The 19759-nt window shown below is 44.2% G+C and overlaps 1 protein-coding gene across 10 annotated transcripts in view; it reads left to right on the top strand.

The window, feature by feature from the left end:
* LOC140426898 (uncharacterized) overlaps nucleotides 1-19759 on the top strand; it is a 139288-nt gene that overhangs the window by 6047 nt on the left and 113482 nt on the right. Inside the window, exons 2-3 of one of the 10 annotated variants that reach the window (XM_072512153.1) lie at nucleotides 7886-8039; nucleotides 10512-10636. The exons of 8 other annotated variants lie outside the window; for them this stretch is intronic. The gene's annotated coding sequence lies outside the window, so the exon portion shown is untranslated. The remainder of the gene's footprint in view (nucleotides 1-7885; nucleotides 8040-10511; nucleotides 10637-19759) is intronic. One more of the 10 variants, XM_072512151.1, reaches the window with a different exon arrangement.

Genomic DNA, 19759 nt, shown 5'->3' with positions numbered 1-19759 from the left:
TTATCTAAGAATGTAAATTGTTACTAATGAATACAGGAGAACCAGCAGTAATCTATCTTACTGAAAAGAAGTGCCTTTAGAAGCGACGCCAAAATACATTCATAATTATATATAATATTCTGGGCAATCCAAAAGAAGGAATTTGGTGACCAAGAATCATCCTTTACTAGCACCAAGTAAAAGCAACAAGCCTGAACTATTTTCATTATGATAAGCAATATTTTTTTACCCTCTTCAGCATATTTTAACTTCAAATTTAAAACAAAGAATAACCAACTAAATGGTTATTGGTGAAATCCATCTTGTATTGATTCATCATATCAATAGTAGCAAAGTATAGAACACATTTATTTTATCAAAGGTTTTAAATTGTGTTCTCTTGTGCAAATTTCTTTTGATATTTAAAAATATATTGGTATTAAAATAAACCTTATTCATCCTAATTTATTATCACAACGGGCTTTATTACAGATTAAATTATTAGGGTCACTTATTTATCTCAGGTGTTGGTTTATTTCTTTAGTTTTCTGATATTTAAATTCTTTTCTTAAATACACTATGTGTCAACATACATCACCTGGACAAATCTAATATATGATCTGTACAAGGGACTGTCAGAATTATATCCTAATCTTTTACTTTAGCCTAAAAACATCAAATGCCATAAATACCCTGAAGTTGCACACCCTCTACAACGCTAAAGAACAAGTTTATTGCTGTGAATAATTAAATCTCTCCTGTAATTACATTCTTAACATCTGTGATGAAAAAAAAACACAACTTTTGACGCAAGTTCAACATTGGTGAAAAAAACTGAAAGAAAATCTGTAACTAGAGATCTGCATTTCAAGTTGTTGAACACTTGAGAATATTTCATGGTTAATATTAAGATTTTTTTTTATTGTAAGGGTATATGCATCTGGTCTGGAACATGAGTATTTCATAACATAAATCACTAAATCAGCTGTAACCCGTACTCGTTACTGGCTAACCTTAACCTATTGACATTGTCCAAGCACAATTTTATTCCACCTAATTTGGAAATGCAGTTCCAGTCAGGAACTCTGTACTCTATTAAGTTCTCGCCATGCAGACTTCCTTTTTGTTCTTTACTGCAAAGTTGCATGCAAAGGGACAATTAACCTTAAACTGTAATAAAATTCCTTCACATAAAATGTTACAACATGTTCTGTAGCATGGGGCTTCCTCAAAGGGAAATCGCATCCTTTGGTCTTAATGCTTTTGTTTTAAAGGAACAGCAATCAGTGCTTAGTGTACATTGGTTTAGGAAAATCTCCATTACAGTAACTGTGTATTCTCTGTAACAAAATTATATAAAGCATGTCTACAGCTTGAATTTGAAAACAAATTAAAAAGTAAATCTTTTAGCTCCCCCTCCAGTCTAGTTTAACATTTAAGATCAGTTCCTCTGGAAATTTGAGGCAAGAAATGGATGTAGGCCAATTATATAATAGAGTTTTTACTGCAGTGGAGCAGTTTCAGCTTCTCTTCATGGAACCCATGCTTTGTAAACCAGAAGAAATTTCACTCAGGTTACACTTGGGCAAATGGTATGAAACTCACTTTTGAAACTTAATTTTTAATCTAGTTCATAAAGTACTATTTTGTTGTCTCCTAATGATCATGAAAATGGAGCCAATATGCTCACAAGCATTAATAACCCGGTTCTTCCTATAGTCAGAGTGTGGCACAAAGTCATCGATACAAAGCATTTCTGTTGAATCCATTCAAAAATTCAAATAAAAAGCACAAATCTCTACGTACTGGAAGCACTTACAAAGCCAGTCAACATATGTGGAGAACAGACAAATTAACATTTCAGATGCAGCTCTTCATCAGGTGAAGAAGTATACCTGAAATCTTTAGTTGTCTGCACCTTACTGGCACACAGTGTTTTCAGAAATTTGTGTTCAAGCTTACTTTAGCAATGATACTTTCAGATTGACACTTCCAGTGTGATATTTCTAATGATCAAGGATTTTCTTCATTAAGGCTGATTTAAACTAGAAGCAGAGCATGGGCAAGCAGCGAATGGAATGTACCCTCTGCTTGCCTGTTCACGCTGCTTTGCAGCCCAAGCCATTTTGGGACTCATTAACATGCCCTGGGAGAACATGCTGAGTTAGTCAACAATTGGAGCTTGTGGGTGGAGGCGAACCTGGGGTGGGTGTGTTTAAGGGGCTAACAGCACCTGCCTGTTTCATGTGCGTTCTCCAGCAGATCTTTGAAGGACTGTTTTCCCATTGATACATATGGGTGGACCACACAACTGATAGTGCCTCAAAAATTGCAACAACTTGGTTTGAGGTACATCCTAGGATTCAAACTTGCATGTTACAAGTGACTTCCTGCCTTAAAACACGCACCTATTTTGACCTTCAAACTGCAGATTCTCTCCAAAAGGCAGCGGCTGGAGTGTAACCTGTTACTTCATTTACATCATATGGAGGAAATTAAAATAGTCTCTATTAAAAATCAAGTCTACAAGAAACTATTCAGGATTTCCGATCAAAGGGTGAATTCCCATCAGTTCTGAAGGGATGGGGGGCCACAGAATCAACTGGCTTTCATGCACTTAAATGGCAGCCATTGAACCTTCCTTATGATTGAGGGCCCTGTGGTGGCAGAGGTCCTCCTTGCCAAGAGCTGCCAGTCAATTGATCAGGCACAGAGTGCCTAATAGTAAGAGGTGTCCCCCCCACCCCAGCAGGGTTTGCTGGGCAGCCTTCTGGGGACACGGAAAAGCCATGTGGCCCCCATTTAATCCCTGAACCACCATTAAATTGAGGGGGCTTCAGGGATAATGGGTGTCAATTGGCTCATTACTGACCTTAGTTGACATCCTACAACTGGCAGCTGGGAATCCTGTGTCATCTCCTTCCACTCGCTAACTTAATCGGGGAAGATTATGCTTCCACCGTGAGACTGATGCGGGCCTCTCCCACGATTAAGTGGACCCGGCCGTGATGTTTCCCGTTACAAGGAGCTCCATTAAATCCAGCCCTTCAAAATATTTTGGGATACATTTGGGGAAAAGGCTCTAACAGCGGTTAGGCTGTTTTCTAATTACTCTAGATGTATGCACCAAAGGGTTAAGGTGACTTTTCAGGCAGTCTGAGTCTCAGACATGGTTTGTTGATTCACCCTCAGAGTGTAATTACAGCTATTTGTGGTTAGTTCTATGAAAATTAATCAGATCAGTTTTGGTAAGTCGTGTATGATATCATTGGTTTATTTTTTTAAGGCAAAAATGTCAGACATGCATTAGTTTGTAAATTTAAACAATGAAAGAATGTTGTACCTTTATATACTTCGAATTTCTATACATTATTAGAAGACCACTTATTTTCTTTCAGGTCTTATTTTATGGAATTATTCTTCCAACTGAGTTTTGGTGGGCAGAAATTGTGCGCTTTAAACACGCTTAGCAAAATGCTTTGAACAAAATGTTCCAACTCTATCTCTCTCTATCCATTCAAGTAACATATGTGAGTTAATTATCTTTCTGCTCTGATGTTGGTGCATGCAAAATGCATGTTAAAAATCTTAAAATATCTGTTGTGCATACTAGATGCAATGTGCAGAAAATTGGAAACTGCAAAACAGGAGCTTAAACAAATTGCTGTTCCTGAGAAAGCTCTTCTGTTGGAACCATCTACTGTACTCATATTCCCACACATTCCCATATATATACATATACATTTCCTTTTCAAAAGCTTATCCAGTTCCCTTTTAAATTGTATTATATTCATGATTTCAAAAACCGTTGGTGGGAAGATATTCAATTTTCCAATAGCATTTTGAATGAAAAAAGGTTTAACTTTCCTTTTCATTTTCTTAGAATGCAAACTTTTATTAAGCCCTCTTATTTCTGATGCTTCAACCAATAGAAACAACCTTTCACCATTTACCTTCACAAAACCTTTCAGAATCGTAAAAACCTCAAATATTGAAGACGCCATTAAGATATTTTAAAAAGTCTGTCATTCCAGTATTTCATGAAAACAGCATCATTTTATCCATATTATCATTCCAGTCATTCCCCATAATCTTTCCATGTTTGCAATATTTTTCTTCTGATGGGGTGCCCAGAATTATCTATAACTCTCCTAAGCGTACAAATTCTGTATTACATCCGGGTCTTTTTATTTGGTGACCCTACATATATAAACCCTAAAGAAACCTTGCCATTTTATGCCATTTTTTACTGCCTGCATTTCTGGCTTTTATGTGTTTGCACCCCTAGGTCCCGCTACTCTATTCAAAATGATCTTATTTGGGATACATTTCCTTTCACTGTACTGCTTCACAATTATCTGCATGGGACTGCATCTGCCACCTCTTTGCCCATCATGTTAACCTGCTTATGTCTGTCTCCAATCTCCTCAGTCTACCACATCACCTTTTGGATCAATCTTGCCTCTGAGTCAGCTGGTTGCGGGTTCAAGTCTCATTCCAGGTTGTGAGCACAAAAATCAAGGCTAATAATTTAATTAGTTGTTGGGGGTGCTATCTTTTGGATGAGATGTTTAAAAAAAACGTCCCATCTGCACTCTGGGGTGGACGTAAGTGATTCCATAGCACAGTTTCAAAGAAGAGCAGGGAGTTAGCTCTGATGTCTTGGCCAATATTGATCAAAAAGCAGATAATCTGGTTATTATCACATTATTCTTTGTGGGAGCGTGTTTTGCACAAATTGTCTGCTGTGTTTTCTACTTTGCAACAGTGAATACACTTCAGGAATACTGAACTGGCTCCAAAGTGTTTTGGAACAACATGTGGTCATAAAAGGTATTATATAAATCCAATGCTTTCAATTTTACAGTTTGTCATGCTCCTTCAGTTAAGCATCTTCACACAAACTTCAATATCATTTCTCTTATGCATACATCCAAATCATTTATATAAATGGAAAAGAAAAGAAGTACCAGTCACAACACGACCTACATCAGACTAACCAAAAAAATCCACTTATTTTAGGTTTCTGTCTGGAGAAATGGAGCTACATTCGTTTTAGCACCACGTGCTTCGATTTTTGTGGCAAATTTAATATATGAACCGTACCAAAAACTTTCTGAAATCTATATATTCAACATTCACTGCATTCCTTTTAGTGACATCTGAGATTTCCTCAAAGAAGTAAAAGATTTTATAAATCATTCTACAATATATTTTATATTGTATGAACTGGATGAAATGCAATGTTCATTAATTTGAACAGTTCCGTGAAAAAACATTAATTTCTTATTCTGGTAAATGTACTGCAAAGGAATGCCGCCCTACATTTGTCACTTTTATCACTGGTCAACTATTTTCCAGCTGCAAATCCAATTACTTTATGTAGATCCTGTCTTATGTTACGGATCAGACTTTGAGTTCAAATAACTATCCATAGCTGAAATTACTAGCCTGAAACTGATACACTGTTCAAGATTACAATTGTTGGACTTTAGCAACAAATCAACTAGTGTGGAGAATATTAGCAATTTACAACAGTATTTGCTGGATCATTTTTTTAAAAAGAGATTCCCGATGGAACTGTAAGACACATTGTTATTTTGAATTTTTTCTTGCAGCACACTGATCGACTGAGGCATATGTCACTTTAGAATTTTGTTCTGGGAAGCTTTGTTTTTATGAAAAACATTCCCACACATGCAAATTAACATTACTGTCTGCGGGTTTTACTTGTGAATAACAATGCTCAGGAGTATGTCTGTGATTTTGCAACAGCCTTTCTAAACATAATTTTTCAAATCTAAGTTAAACATCTTTACAGATGACAGAGAGAATTGCATGATCTTAAACCATGTTCAACGGAAAAACATACTGTTCTGTTTTCCAACTTAGCCGAGAATGAACAGCTACATTCCAGACAGTTGACATTCAAGTTCATCAAAGTAATTTAGCTTAAAAAGATTAAAACCATCTGGCTTGTGGCACTTTTTCATTTAATTTCCCCTTATAATTGGCCATAGAGTTTATCTGTGGCTATAAAAAAAAAACTTTAATGTTAAACCTAAGACAGAGAACTATTGGCTGTGATACAAATCTTCGCTCAAATTCTGGGATACTATCACCTCTTTCTGTTGCTAAGTTAAAACATTGCAATAATATCTTCTGAAACAAAGCGTCATTATTTCTTATTAATGATCACTTCCATTTCTCTTCTATAATCTCTCTGTGAAAATAATTTCCTGGCTTCATGCTGGGTTATATATGGGTCTTAACATACAGCTCCCCAGCATTGGATTTAGGGGGGTACCAAAAGATGCATTGGGGAATCCCTCTCAGAACACCACAAGGCTTTGCATGGCAATTGCCCAGCAGCCCAAACTTCCTCTGGACAACTGCCCTTTGCTGGGATCCGTCTGAAATTGTTATTTAAATCGTGGTTCTGATAGGGTTACTCAGAAAAAGTTAGAAGAATTAAAACCTCTTGTAACTTTTGGGTAACTATTATGAAGACTCAGACCAACCCATCACGGGACGTCCCCCTCACCACCAACACCCTACGGGATCACCCCTACAGGATTCCCCCCACAACCTGACTGACCACTTCCCTGCAGTATACCCAACCATCCAAAGCCCTTGATGGGATTTATACCCCCTCTCCCAGGTACATCCTCAGCCCCACACCTGTCCAAGGAACCAAGTGGAAACTCAGTGCATTCTGATTAGCAAATGTCAATGGTTTTCCTGTAAGATTTCCTTAAAGCTTTGCTTAATTGAAATATTTTCTGAATATTTATTCTTCTTTTTACTTGGATAAAAGTGAGTAGACAAATATAAGCCACGAGCTTTACAAAAGGAAAAAGAACAATAAATAATAAACTATGAAATATTCCATTGGGTTATGGAAGGGAATATTTAAAAATATCATAGAAAGAAGTTTACAACACCAGTTTAAAGTCCAGCAGGTTTGTTTTGAATCACTAGCTTTTGGAGTGCAGCTACTTCTTCAGGTGACTCACCTGATAAAGGAGCTGCGCTCCAAAAGCTAGTGATTCAAAACAAACCTGTTGCATTTAACCTGGTGTTGTAAAACTTCTTACTGTGCCTACCCCAGTCCAACCTCCCCTATCGGGGTTCCCTCCCATTCAATTAATTCTTTTTAAATTTCCAAGACCTTCCCCTCCCCCACTCCCGTTTTCGACACTACCTTATCCTGTATCCCCTGGGGCGGTAGGTATGGAAAGGTCGAGACCTGCCTCCTCACAAAGTCCCTCACCTGCAAGTATCGGAACCCATTCCCCCCAGGCAACGCAAACTCCTCCTCCAAATCCTCCAAGCACAGAAAGCTGCCGTCAACAAACAGGTCCCCAAACTGCTCGATCCCCGCTCATTGCCACCTCCGAAACTCTCCATCCAGCCCCGCCGGTGCAAACCGGTGGTTGCCACAAATAGGTGTCCATACCGATGCCCCCTCCACTCCCATGTGCTTCCGCCACTGTCCCCACACTCTCAAGGCCGCCACCACCACCGGGCTAATGGAGTACCGAGCTGGCGAGAACAGCACAGGTGCCGTTACCAGTGCCCCTAAACTTGTGCCTCTACATGAGGCCACCTCCACCCGCTCCCATACCGACCCCTCCCCCACTACCCACTTCCCAATTATTGCTCTGTTTGCCGCCCAGTAGTAGTATAAATGAAGCTTTTCATAATTATTTAAGGTACCTTTAATATATTTTTCTGGTAGGTTTTCCCTTATGTATTGATTGATCTTCATATTATTTGTGCGAGCATGCACTACAACTCAATAGAACTCAATCATGATTCCATAGTCAAGTGGTAGGGTATATGGGATTAGTAGAGCCATTATCTGTTTCTACGTCTAATTCTAATTGATTTACATTCGTGCCAGATATTTTCTTTGCTGAAGTGCTCTAGATGACGGCTGGAGGTTTACATGATGTCAGTGATATGAGTGCCAACCCGATCTCCTGTGAGTCTTCACATCTCCTCAAAATGCACACTACTATTAATTCTTAGAATCCTAACACCTTTCAATTCTTCATGTAAGTACTTCTTGCCACCATGTAATGCTGTGTCACTCTCCTTGTGAAACCAGGTGCACAAATGTCACTGTATAGCTCAGAAGTGGTAATCAGCATGCTTGAATTCCACCCTGTACCAAACAGCTTCCACAATTTCCCACCACTGCTTACCCATTGGCAACAGTAATTTGTAACTTCAGATTATGCTTCCTCTTTAACTTAATTGTCTTTTTTGTCCATAATACATTCAACATACTAATACGTGAAAGAGTTGATGATGGTTAATTGTCTTCAGTTGGGGCGAGATTCTCCGACCCCCCGGCCGGGTCGGAGAATCGCTGGGGGCAGGTGGGAATCCCGCCCCCGCCGGTTGCCGAAGTCTCTGGCACCGGATATTCGGCGGGGGCAGGAATCGCGCCGCTCCGGTTGGCTGGCCCCCCCCCCCCGCTCGATTCTCCGGCCCGGATGGGCCGAAGTCCCACCGCTAAAATACCTGTCCCGCCGGCATAAATTAAACCACCTACCTTACCGGCGGGACAAGGCGGCGCAGGCGGGCTCCGGGGTCCTGGGGGGGGCGCGGGGCGATCTGGCCCCGGCGGGTGCCCCCGCGGTGGCCTGGCCCACGATCGGGGCCCACCGATCCACTGGCGGGCCTGTGCCGTGGGGGCACTCTTTCCCTTCCGCCTCCGCCACGGTCTCCACCATGGCGGAGGCGGAAGAGACTCCCTCCACTGCTGACGCTCCCGCGCATGCGCTGCCCGGAGATGTCATTTCCGCGCCAGCTGGCGGGGCACCAAAGGCCTTTTCCGCCAGCTGGCGGGGCGGAAATTCGTCCGGCGCTGACCTAGTCCCTCAAGGTTGGGGCTCGGCCCCCAAAGATGCGGAACATTCCACGCCTTTGGGGCGGCGCAATGCCTGTCTGATTTGCGCCGTTTTGGGCGCCAGTCGGTGGACATCGCGCCGTTTCCGAAGAATTTCGCCCCTGGGTGTGCATTATGGACCACTCGATTATATCTGCTTTGTAAAGAGAGATGGAATAATAAGAATATATTTTACAGTACCCAGATGGATGTGTCCTTGTCAGAACTAGGACAAATCCATCTTTTTTTATTAATTCATAGGATTCCAGCGTTGCAGCTAAAGCCAGCATTTATTGCCTATCCCTTCACAATTGCGTGCTTGTTAGACCATTTCTGAGGATAGTTAAGAGTCAACTACATTGCCCTGAGTCTGTTTAAGGATAACAGATTTTTTTTCCTACAGGACAGTAGTGAACCAGATTTTTTTTTGCAACAATTCTCCAGTTTCATGATCACAATTATTGATACCAGCTTTTTCTTCCAGATTTATTTTTAATTAATTAAATTTAAATTCCCCAGTTGCTGTACTGGGATCTAAATTCATGTCACTGGATCATTAGTCCAGCTCTCTCAATCACTCGTGTAGTAATGCAATCACTATGCTTCCATACCCTAAAGGTTAAAATAACGTATAACTTCAGAAGCATAGAATGATTAATATAGTGCGTGCCAGTAGTTCTTCGCACTCCTCTAATCACCACAATTTGGATGTTGTCTAGACTTTCCTTCCCAAGTAAGTCAGCTAAACTTTCATCTGAGATAATGCATTCATTACTGGATAGAGGGTACAGCAGCTACTGCTGTTTGCTGGCCTAAAATCCCTACTTACCTTCTATCATAGGATGTATGATATATTTGCACATCATTGATACTTTAACTTTGATTATCTTATTACACCCTTGCATCATCTCTCTAGATCAATAAAGTATTTTTATTCCAGCTATGTCCTGTGCCACCTTGCTTTCTTAAAAGAAATTCCGACTGGACCTTCCATAAGGTCCCCCAGTTACTGGGACTTTGATGACTTTTTCTGACCCAAATTACTGTGTTTGTTGGCTTCTTTGTTTCATTGAGCACCATTCAACCTCTGCCAAACAGCATGCCCAGTGACTGGTGGAAAACAGACCTTCTTAAACTTAGCGATTTTCTATTAATTTTCCACATCCCACAGTTTTATTAACAATCTTTTCAACATTTAGATCATTTAAACGTTCTATTAGTTACACCTTATTATGAATGAATCATTATTACAGAGTTGACTTACTGGGATAGATTAGTTTTGTTAATCACGTGTTAGAAAGTTCAGTAGCCTGTTTTACATCGTTCCTGATTTTTAAAATTTGGGAGTGATGTAAAATGGGCTGACATTACCAACCGTTTTACATGATATGCTCGAGATCAAGTGATTTCTTGTTCCCTTACAAAAGTGTGTTCTCATGAAGTATACAGTTTCACAAGTTCTTCTGGTGATTGCTAATTTCCACTTAATCAAATAGGAAGAAAATGTTGCCATGCAAGTTATCAGAAACAAACATTCCAACTGTGACTGAATTAGATCCATGGACATTGCTACTGCAGTCTTGGAATGGGCAAAGGAGTTTAGTTTCATTTTTTTGTATTGTTCTTTTTGCAGTTCCAAGTGCTAAATGCATTTTGGCTTAACTGCCTGGATGCAGAGCAGTTTTTCAATGAATCCAGTCCTACCACCTCTCAGGAAACAGCTATATCTTAAAGGAGGAAAAAATGCCTAAAGCAAAGGTATCATTTTGACCCCTTGCAGAGAAACTTTACAAAGTTAGACTGAGCTTTTTAAGTTTAACATGTTATACCCGTTACAAGTCGTGGTATTCTAATTTATCCCAGTAAAAACCACAAATTCCTCAGATCTTTTGGCATGCATCCAATAACATGATTAAGGCACTCTGAATCACAGTTACTGGAAGCTGGCTTTTACCATATATGGAATTGATTTTCTTTCGGAGAATGGAAAAAGTAATGGTATTTTTAGTTAACATTAGACTTTGTATGAGATCATCAATATTCAGCCTTGATATCAGAACCAGACTTTTTATTGCATTTTGTATAACCTATCCATTTTGTTGCAAAAATAATTTGTTATCTCTATGTGTCTTAATAAATTAGAACAGTAAATGCTTTTGATCCTGATCTAATGAACATGAAAGAGAATTAAGTATTAAATAGACACCTATTTAGGAATACATAAACATGCATATGCTCCACAGTTTTGTTAGCCATAAATGTTATTTACAAGCAGATTGTATGTTTAAAAAAGTTATGATATAATTACTATTTAAGGGAGAGAAACTGGGACTTGGAAACAATAAGTAAATGAAAAGGAATTTATTAATCATGGATCAAAATTTGATAGCGTGTATTTGGATGGTACAATGTATTCACTACAAGCAAAATAAATAATTGCAGTTTCACAGGAGAAATTTCAGTGTAAATTTCCAGCTAGTACATTTGAAGTGGACAGCTTGACTCCAATTGGGGAACTGGTAAATTAATTCAATAAGTAACACATTTTTTTTAAAAATGAATGTCATTGAACATAAATTATTTGGCTTAAAATTTGACTTGATAGCATTCAGCACTGGAATAATTTTCAACATAAAATATCTTGCAGATGTTCTGTGATAGAACAAACACTCTTCGAGGTGCACAGGGAATGTAACATTCAGAGCACTCTACTATATTAATCACTTTGGTGTGTAACACAGGATGCTGAAAAATTAATCTCTGGGTCAAAAAGCAATTTCAATTTGTAGCTGCATAAAGCATACTTAGTACGTAGTTACTAAGAGGACACTAGCCAGTGGAAAAATTAGCCTTTATGAAGTATAGTATAAATTATATAATGCACAGACAGAACCATATCCTAATAGTTATTATATACAACCACCCCAGTTTCGTCTTTAGAATATGGGATTGTGGTACATCTACTTGTTACTTAATGGTTGGGCTTTTTCCTCCAATTTCAGGCTATTCTCACAATGTAATACAACTTGAAATAACAATTTGATTTTGTGACATATCTCATTGAACTATAGCATCCTGCCTGTAGACTTAATTGAACCAGTCAATTTCTCCACTTTGTGAACAGTACCTTTTATAAAATAAAAGCTCCAACCCTAAGTCATTTCGCTGAAAACATTCAGGAAAATGTGTTAAGAAATACGCTAATACATTATTTAGTCTTAATTATCAGCTGTTTTTATGAATTATTTCATTTTCAATTTACTCGACTGGGACAATTTCTAAAAGTGTCAATTTATATATCTATGCTTTTACTATACCACAAAGTAGTTAGTATTTGCTGTTCAAAATCTTACAGGAAGACTCATTAGCAGACCAACAAACTAAGCGCAAGGTTGAAACTCAGAAAGCCATCCACAGATAAAGCAATACAATCCACCTTTAAGAACAAACTCTGCTATTTACAATAAAATGGATGCTTCAGGAAGTAAAAAACATAACTAGATGTTAGTCCTTCTTGATGTAATTGAAACCAGATTATTATATTTTAAATCAGTTTGCATACCTCAGTCATATAAAATGTTTCAGGAAAGCATTACTAATGGGAAATCTCATTCTCGGTTTGGAAAATGATTCTCAGATCTGTAAGTGAGGATTATATTCACTACGCACCTTAAAATTTACACGTTTGTCTAAATATTATTACCGACTATTTTCAATTAACACAAGCGTTTATATTAGGACAGTGAACGGTTGAATCTCTGCGCAATAATCTGTTATTTTGACTAGGCCTTGTATTCTGCCCGAGGGCAGAAATTAACTCAAACCTTAAACATGAGATTCTTGAGCCACTTATCAAGGAAGAGTGGTTGATGTGGTTCTCCATGCTGCTTTCCTCATAGTTATTAACTTTAGAGTAACTTTTCCAATGAAAGCCACAACCAAAGCTTTACAAGGGGTGGTTACCTGCCCCATACACTGCATATACTCACCCCAGACAGCCTGTGCTCCAGTCTCCACTTATCTGTTCTGTCTGGAATGTGGGCTGTACACCAAGGTAGGAATATCCCCACTGAGTTAGTAGATATTCTGTCTGAACTTAGAAATAAACCCAATACTAGAGTTGATATTCTCGGGCAGCACAGTGGTGCAGTGGTTAGTTCTGCTGCCTCAATACGCCGAGGTCCCAGGTTCGATCCCGGCTCATGTGTCACTGTGAGTGTGGAGTTTGCACATTCTCCCCGTGTTTGCGTGGGTTTTGCCCCAAAACCCAAAGATGTGCAGGGTAGGTGGATTGGCCACACTAAATTGCCCCTTAATTAATTGGGTACTCTAAATTTATAAAAATAAAAGAGTTGATATTCTTACTTTCACTCAGGCTCTCCTGGAGCGGGGTTTTAACCCTTAAATTTCTGACTTCAAGGTGGGAATTCATCATGAAACCAAGGCATTGCTCCAAATTATTATTACATACTTGTTATAAGAAGCCTTTCTCTAAGACATGTCTTTTTTTTTAAAAATCTTTTTATTGTCTTTTCTTATATTTACAAACAGTTGTTACTTATATACATTACATTTTTCTTGCCCGCGCTAATTTGCTTTATTTTACAGAGAGGTTTGTTTTGTCCTTCATTTGACTAACTGTATGTACATCTTGCTGCCCTCTGGATCGGTCTATGATATCCCCCCCCCCCCTTCCTCCTCCCCACCCCCCTCCATTAGTTTCAGCACCCTTCCTCTTCTCTTGAGGTTTCCCCATTTTCCTCCCCCCCCCCCCCCCCCCCCCCCCGCCCCCGCCCCGGGTTGCGCAGTCCTTTGGTTCTTCATCTTTTTTTTTCCTTCCCTGGCTTACTCCTCATTGCTGGCCTTGAACAGGTTTTGGAACAGGCCGACGAACTGCCCCCAAGTATCCAGGAAGCCTTCCTCTGACGCTCGGATGGCGTACGTAATCTTCTCCGGTGTGCGATTAGGGAAGTGATAGCAAGGGCGTTGGCCCCTTCCCCATGTGTAGCTCTGACTGCTCCGATACCCCGAAGATTGCCACTATTGGGCATAGCTTCACCCTCACCCCCACAACCTTGGACAGTGCTTCGGAGAAGGCTGTCCAGGACGCAGCAAGCTTGTGATAAGCCCAAAACATGTGGGTGTGGTTGGTCGGGCCCTCTGGCACCGTTCACATTTGTCCTCCACCTCCGGGAAGACCCTGCTCATTCGGGTTCTGGTCAGGTGCACTCTGTGCACCACTTTGAGCTGGATTAGGCTTAGCCTTACGCAGGAGGAGGTGGAGCTCACCCTGCTCAGTGCTTTGCTCCTGAGTCCCCATCCCACCTCTGTCCCCAGTTCGTCCTCCCATTTTTGTCTGGTCCCGTCCAGTGGTGTTCGGGCTCTGTCCAGTAGCTGTCCGTATATTTTCCTACATAGCCCCCCCCTTCTCGCTGCTTGTGCCTATCAGGTCCTCTCGTAGTGTGCTTTCTAGGGCCCCGGGGTACCCTACTGTCTCTTTGCGGAGGAAGTGCTTTATTTGGAGGTTTCTCTATTCCTGTCCTCTTCATATTTACACTTCCTCGCCAGTTCGTCCAGTGTCGCCAGTCTGCGCCCTATGTAGAAGTCCCCGACCGTCAGTGTGCCCCCGTCCCGCCGCCATCTTTTGAAGGTGGTATCTAGCATGGCTGGGGGGAATCTGTGATTGCCGCAGATGGGGGCCATAAGGGACATTTTGGTTATCCCGAAGTGCTGTCTCAACTGGGTTCACGTTCTCAGCGTGGCCGCTACCACAGGGCCCGTTGTGTACCTTGTTGAGGAGGATGGGAGTGCTGCTGTGGCCAGGGCCCGCAGGGTTGTTCCTTTACAGGATGCCTCCTCCATTTGTACCCAATCTGTGTCGGGTTCTTGTACCCATCCCTTCACCTTTTCAGCCGTTGCTGCCCAGTGGTAGTATTGTAGGTTCGGTAGAGCCAGGCCCCCTCTGACTTTCCTTCTTTGCAGTGCCGGTTTGGGAATTCTCGGGTTCTAGCCCCCCCCCCCCCCACACACAAACGGCATGATTAGCCTGTCTATGTTTTGGAAAAAGGCCTTGGGGATGGAGATCGGGATGCATCTAAACAGGAAGAGGAACCTTGGCAGTACGTTCATCTTGATCGTCTGCACTCTCCCCGCCAGGGAGAGTGGGAGTGAGCCCCACCGTTGAAGGTCTTTTCTTACTTCCTCCACCAGGCTGGTCAGGTTCCACTTGTGGATCTGTGTCCAGTCTCTGGCTATTTGGATCGCCAGGTAACGGAATCTGTTCTGGGCCATTTTGAACGGGGAATGTCTCGCTTTTGCCCAGGTTAAGCTTGTAGCTCGAGAAGGTACCAAACTCTTTCAGTATTTGCAGTATTGCCTTCAGTCCCTCCTGTGTCTTCGAGACATAGAGGAGCAGGTCATCTGCATAGAGTGAGACTCTGTGCTCTCTGTCTCCTCTCCGGATTCCCTATCAACTTTTTTCATCCCGCAGGGCTATCGCCAGGGGTTCGATCGCTAGCACGAACAAGAGTGGGGACAGGGGGCAGCCCTGTCTTGTTCCTCTCTGTAGCTGGAAGTATTTAGAGCTGGTAGTGTTAGTTCGGACACTCACTTTGGGAGCACTGTACAGGAGCCTCACCCAGGTGGTAAATCCCGCTCCTAGCCCAAACCGTTCCAGTAGCTTGAGGAGGTAGCTCCATTCGACTCTGCCAAAGGCCTTTTCTGCATCCAGGGAGATGATCACTTCTGGTGTTCTCTCCCCGGGGGGCGTCATTATCACATTCAGCAGCCGCCTGATGTTCGCTGTGAGCTGCCTACCCTTGACAAAGCCGGTTTGGTCCTCTGCGACCACCTCTGGTACACAGCCCTCCAGCCTTTTGGCCAGGACCTTTGCGAGTATTTTCGCATCCACGTTCACCAGTGAAATGGGTCTGTATGATCCGCATTCCGTCAGGTCTTTATCTTTTGGGGGTATTTGTGAGATTGTGGCCTGTGCTAGCATTGGGGACATGGTGCCCCCTGGCAGTGAGTCTGTGAGTATGTCCCTTAAGTGTGGGGCCAGGACTGATGCAAATTTTTTGTAGAAGTCTGCCGGGAACCCATCCGGTCCCGGTGCCTTCCCCGCCTGCATGGAGCTGATGCTTTCCATGATTTCTCCCAGATTTATTGGTGCTTCCAGCTCCCCCCGTCTGTCTTCCCCCACCACTGGCAGTTCCAGTCTGTCTAGGAACTGTTTCATTCCCGTCGGGGGGCTCGGAGGTGTACAGTCCCCGATAGAAGGTCTCGAATGCCCGATTGACCTCCTTTGGCTCTGTTACCAGTCTGCCTTTGCTATCCTTAACCTGCGCTATTTCCCTCGTGGCTGCCTGCTTTCTCAGCTGGTGAGCCAATAGGCGGCCAGCCTTGTCTCCGTGTTCGTAGAAAGTCCCCATGTCTGGTGGAGTTGGTACACTGCTTTCATAGTGGATAGCAGGTTAAAGTCCATTTGCAGCTTCTTTCTCTCCACCAGCAGCTCTATGGTCGGAGTATTTTCTATCGACTTCCAGAATGGAGTCCACTAGCTGTTGCCTGGCCACCCTCTCTTCCCTATCTCTGCTTGCCTTGTAGGCTATGATCTCTCCTCTGATCACGGCCTTCAGTCCCTCCCAGAACGTGGAGGGTGAGACCTCCCCATTTTGGTTGTTACTCACGTAATCGCCTATGACCTGTGATATTTCTTGACAGAAAACCTTGTTGGCCAGGAGATCCTTGTCCAGCCTCCATGTGGGGCGCTGGGCCCGGCCTGTCTCCAACCTCACACCCATATAGTGTGGAGCGTGGTCGGAGATAACGATTGCGGAGTAGTCCGTTCCCGTGATCCCTGGAAGCACCTATTTCCCCACTGCAAAGAAGTCGATACGGGTGTATACCTTTTGCACCTGCGAAAAGAACGAGAACTCCTTTTCTCCCGGGTGCAGGAACCTCCATGGGTCCACTGCCCCCACCTGTTCCATGAAGGCTCCTAGCTCCCTAGCCATGCCAGATGTTTACCCCGTTCTGGGGTTTGATCGGTCGGTCAGTGGGTCCAGCACGCAGTTAAAGTCGCCCCCCCATAATCAGTCGGTGTGTGTCAAGGTCGGGGATTTCCCCCATGGTCTTCTTTATGAATTCTGTGTCGTCCCAGTTGGGAGTGTACACATTTGCTAGTACGACCGGTGCCCCTTCCAGGACACCACTGACCATGACGTACCTTCCCCCTGGGTCCGTAACTGTCTTGGTTCCCGTATACCTCGTTGTTTTGCTAATAAATATTGCTACCCCCTAGCCCTTGTCCCGTAGCATGAGTGGTAGTTCTGTCCCACCCAGCCCTTCCTTACCAACAGTCAGTCCTTCTCCCTCAGGTGCGTCTCTTGTGGGTAGATTATGTCTGTTTTTAGGTTTTTAGGTGGGCGAACCTCTGGATCTTTTCACCGGGCTGTTAAGTCCCCTTACATTCCAGGGAACAATCCTGGTGGGGGGTTTCTGACCCCCCCGGTCCTGTGGGATCACCCATACTTACCTGGTGGACGCGCCCCTGCACTCCGGGGTTTCCCTTTGATAGGGGGCCGTCCAAAATGTCCAGGGTCACCACTCTCACCATGGGGTCGGGCCTCAGCGCTCAGGGGTTTCCCTTTGCCCAGGGGACACCCAATGTGGCCACCAGCTGTGTGTACGCCACATGGGTGCGCCCCTGCGCTCTGGGGTCTCCCTCTGCCCTGATGCCCTCTCGAGTGGCTGTTTACACCACCCTCTTGGTTCCTCGCCCTGCTCCCTGCCCGTCGAGGCCTATGTCTGTACTGCTTCACTATCTCACCCTTCTCTTTGCTTCTCTTTTGTTCTGCGTTCTCCCCCAGACTCCTTTCCCCGCCCCCCCCCCCCCCCAGCCCCTGTCCTTTTGTACCTTTCCTGCGTTCTCCCCGCCTTCTGCCCCACCTCCCCTCCTTGTGCCAGACACTCCCCCTCCCCTGAGAGGGGCGCCGGGGCCCTCCTTCCTTCCTGCCCTCCCGTGCTAGCCCTCCTCGCTCGTACGGTATTTGCCGTACTAGTATTTGCCCAGTTCTGGCCCTGTTTAACCTTTCTCATTGATGCATGATCAATTGCACAAAGACTAAAGTTGGGTAGAACTGTGGCTTTATTACAGTCAGATGCGTGGCCTCCTGCTGCAGCTGGCGAAATGGCAGGGCACTGGAGGTCATGCATATTTATACAGTTCTCCCTGGGCGGACCCAGCTGGCAGGAGCTACCGGCGAACCTGTAGTGTAGGTCCTACCTTACATCTCCTATTACAGTGGATCACCACATTCACCCCCTGTTAAAAATGAGTCCGGTGGGGGTGACGTGAAACTATATACAATCAGTGCAATTATGTACAGTGGTAGGGAAAGAAAAGTCCATGTTGACGGTCCGGAGTCCGTCAAAGGTTCAGCCGTTCCGGTGCTTTGGTGCTTCGTTGGGAGTGGCGTAACGGTGGCGGCAAAGTCGGTGCTGGCGGTGGTGGAGGTGGCAGCGATGGTGGTGCTGATGCTGGACAGTCATCGGGGAACTCCGGGAGCGTGCAGAAGTCCTCTTCATCCTCTTGTGCGGAAAAGGGGAGGGGGGGGGTGGTCTGGTGGGGTCAATATTGGTGGGAGGTGGGGAGGAGGGGAGGCGCTTTGGTGGGGGGGGGGGGTGTTGGGGTGGAACCTGACGGTGCCAGGTCCCTGAGTGAGACAGTATCTTGGCGGCAATCGGGGAACTCAACATAGGCATATTGAGGGTTGGCGTGGAGCAGGTCAACCCTGTGGAGTCGGACGTGCCTACGGAGAAGGACCGGTCCTGGAGCAGCGAGCCAAGTCAGGAGCGACACCCCGGATGTGGACTTCCTGTGGAAGGTAAAAACACGTTCATGGGGTGTATTATTAGTGGCGGTGCACAATAGTGACCGGATGGAGTGTAGAGCGTCAGGGAGGACCTCCTGCCAGCGAGAGGCTGGGAGGTTCCTGGACCGTAGGGCCAGCTGGACGGCCCTCCAAACCGTCCCATTCTCCCGTTCTACTTGCCCGTTTCCCCGGGGGTTGTAGCTGGTTGTCCTGCTGGAGGCTATACCCCTGCTGAGCAGGAACTGATGCAGCTCATCGCTCATGAATGAGGATCCCCTGTCACTGTGGATGTAGGCGGGGAAACCAAACAGGGCGAAGACGGTGCTGAGGGCCTTGATGACGGTGGCAGATGTTATATCGGGGCATGGGATGGGGAAGGGGAATCTGGAGTACTCATCGACCACACTGAGAATGTACGTGTTACGGTCGGTGGAGGGGAGGGGCCCTTTGAAATCCACGCTGAGGAGTTCAAAGGGGTGGGAAGCCTTCACCAGGCACGCACGGTCCAGCCGGTAGAAGTGCAGCTTGCACTCCGCACAGACCTGGCAGTCCCTGGTGACTGTCCTTACTTCCTCGACGGAGTAGGGCAGATTGCGAGCTTTGACCAGATGGTACAATCGAGTGACCCCTGGGTGACAAAGGCCCGTGTAGGGCCCGGAGCTAGTCCACTTGTGCCCTGGCACATGTACCTCGGGAGAGGGCGTCTGGGGGCTCGTTGAGTTTACCGGGGCGATACAAGATCTCCTAATTATCGGTGGAGAGCTCGATTCTCCGCCGCAAGATTTTATCATTTTTGATCTTGCCCCACTGTGTGTTATTGAACATGAAGGCTACCGACCGTTGGTCCATAAGGAGAGTGAATCCCTTACCGGCCAGGTAATGCCTCCAATGCCGCACAGCTTCAACAATAACTTGGGCCTCCTTCTCGACAGATGAGTGTCGAATTTCAGAGGCATGAAGGGTGCGGGAAAAGAATGTCCACACATTCTGCCTGGTCTGCCTGCCT

Source organism: Scyliorhinus torazame, chromosome 7, assembly GCF_047496885.1.
Source record: "Scyliorhinus torazame isolate Kashiwa2021f chromosome 7, sScyTor2.1, whole genome shotgun sequence".
Taxonomy (NCBI): domain Eukaryota; kingdom Metazoa; phylum Chordata; class Chondrichthyes; order Carcharhiniformes; family Scyliorhinidae; genus Scyliorhinus; species Scyliorhinus torazame.
Note: the sequence above shows the minus strand (reverse complement) of the source record. Positions and strands in the feature narration are given on the sequence as shown.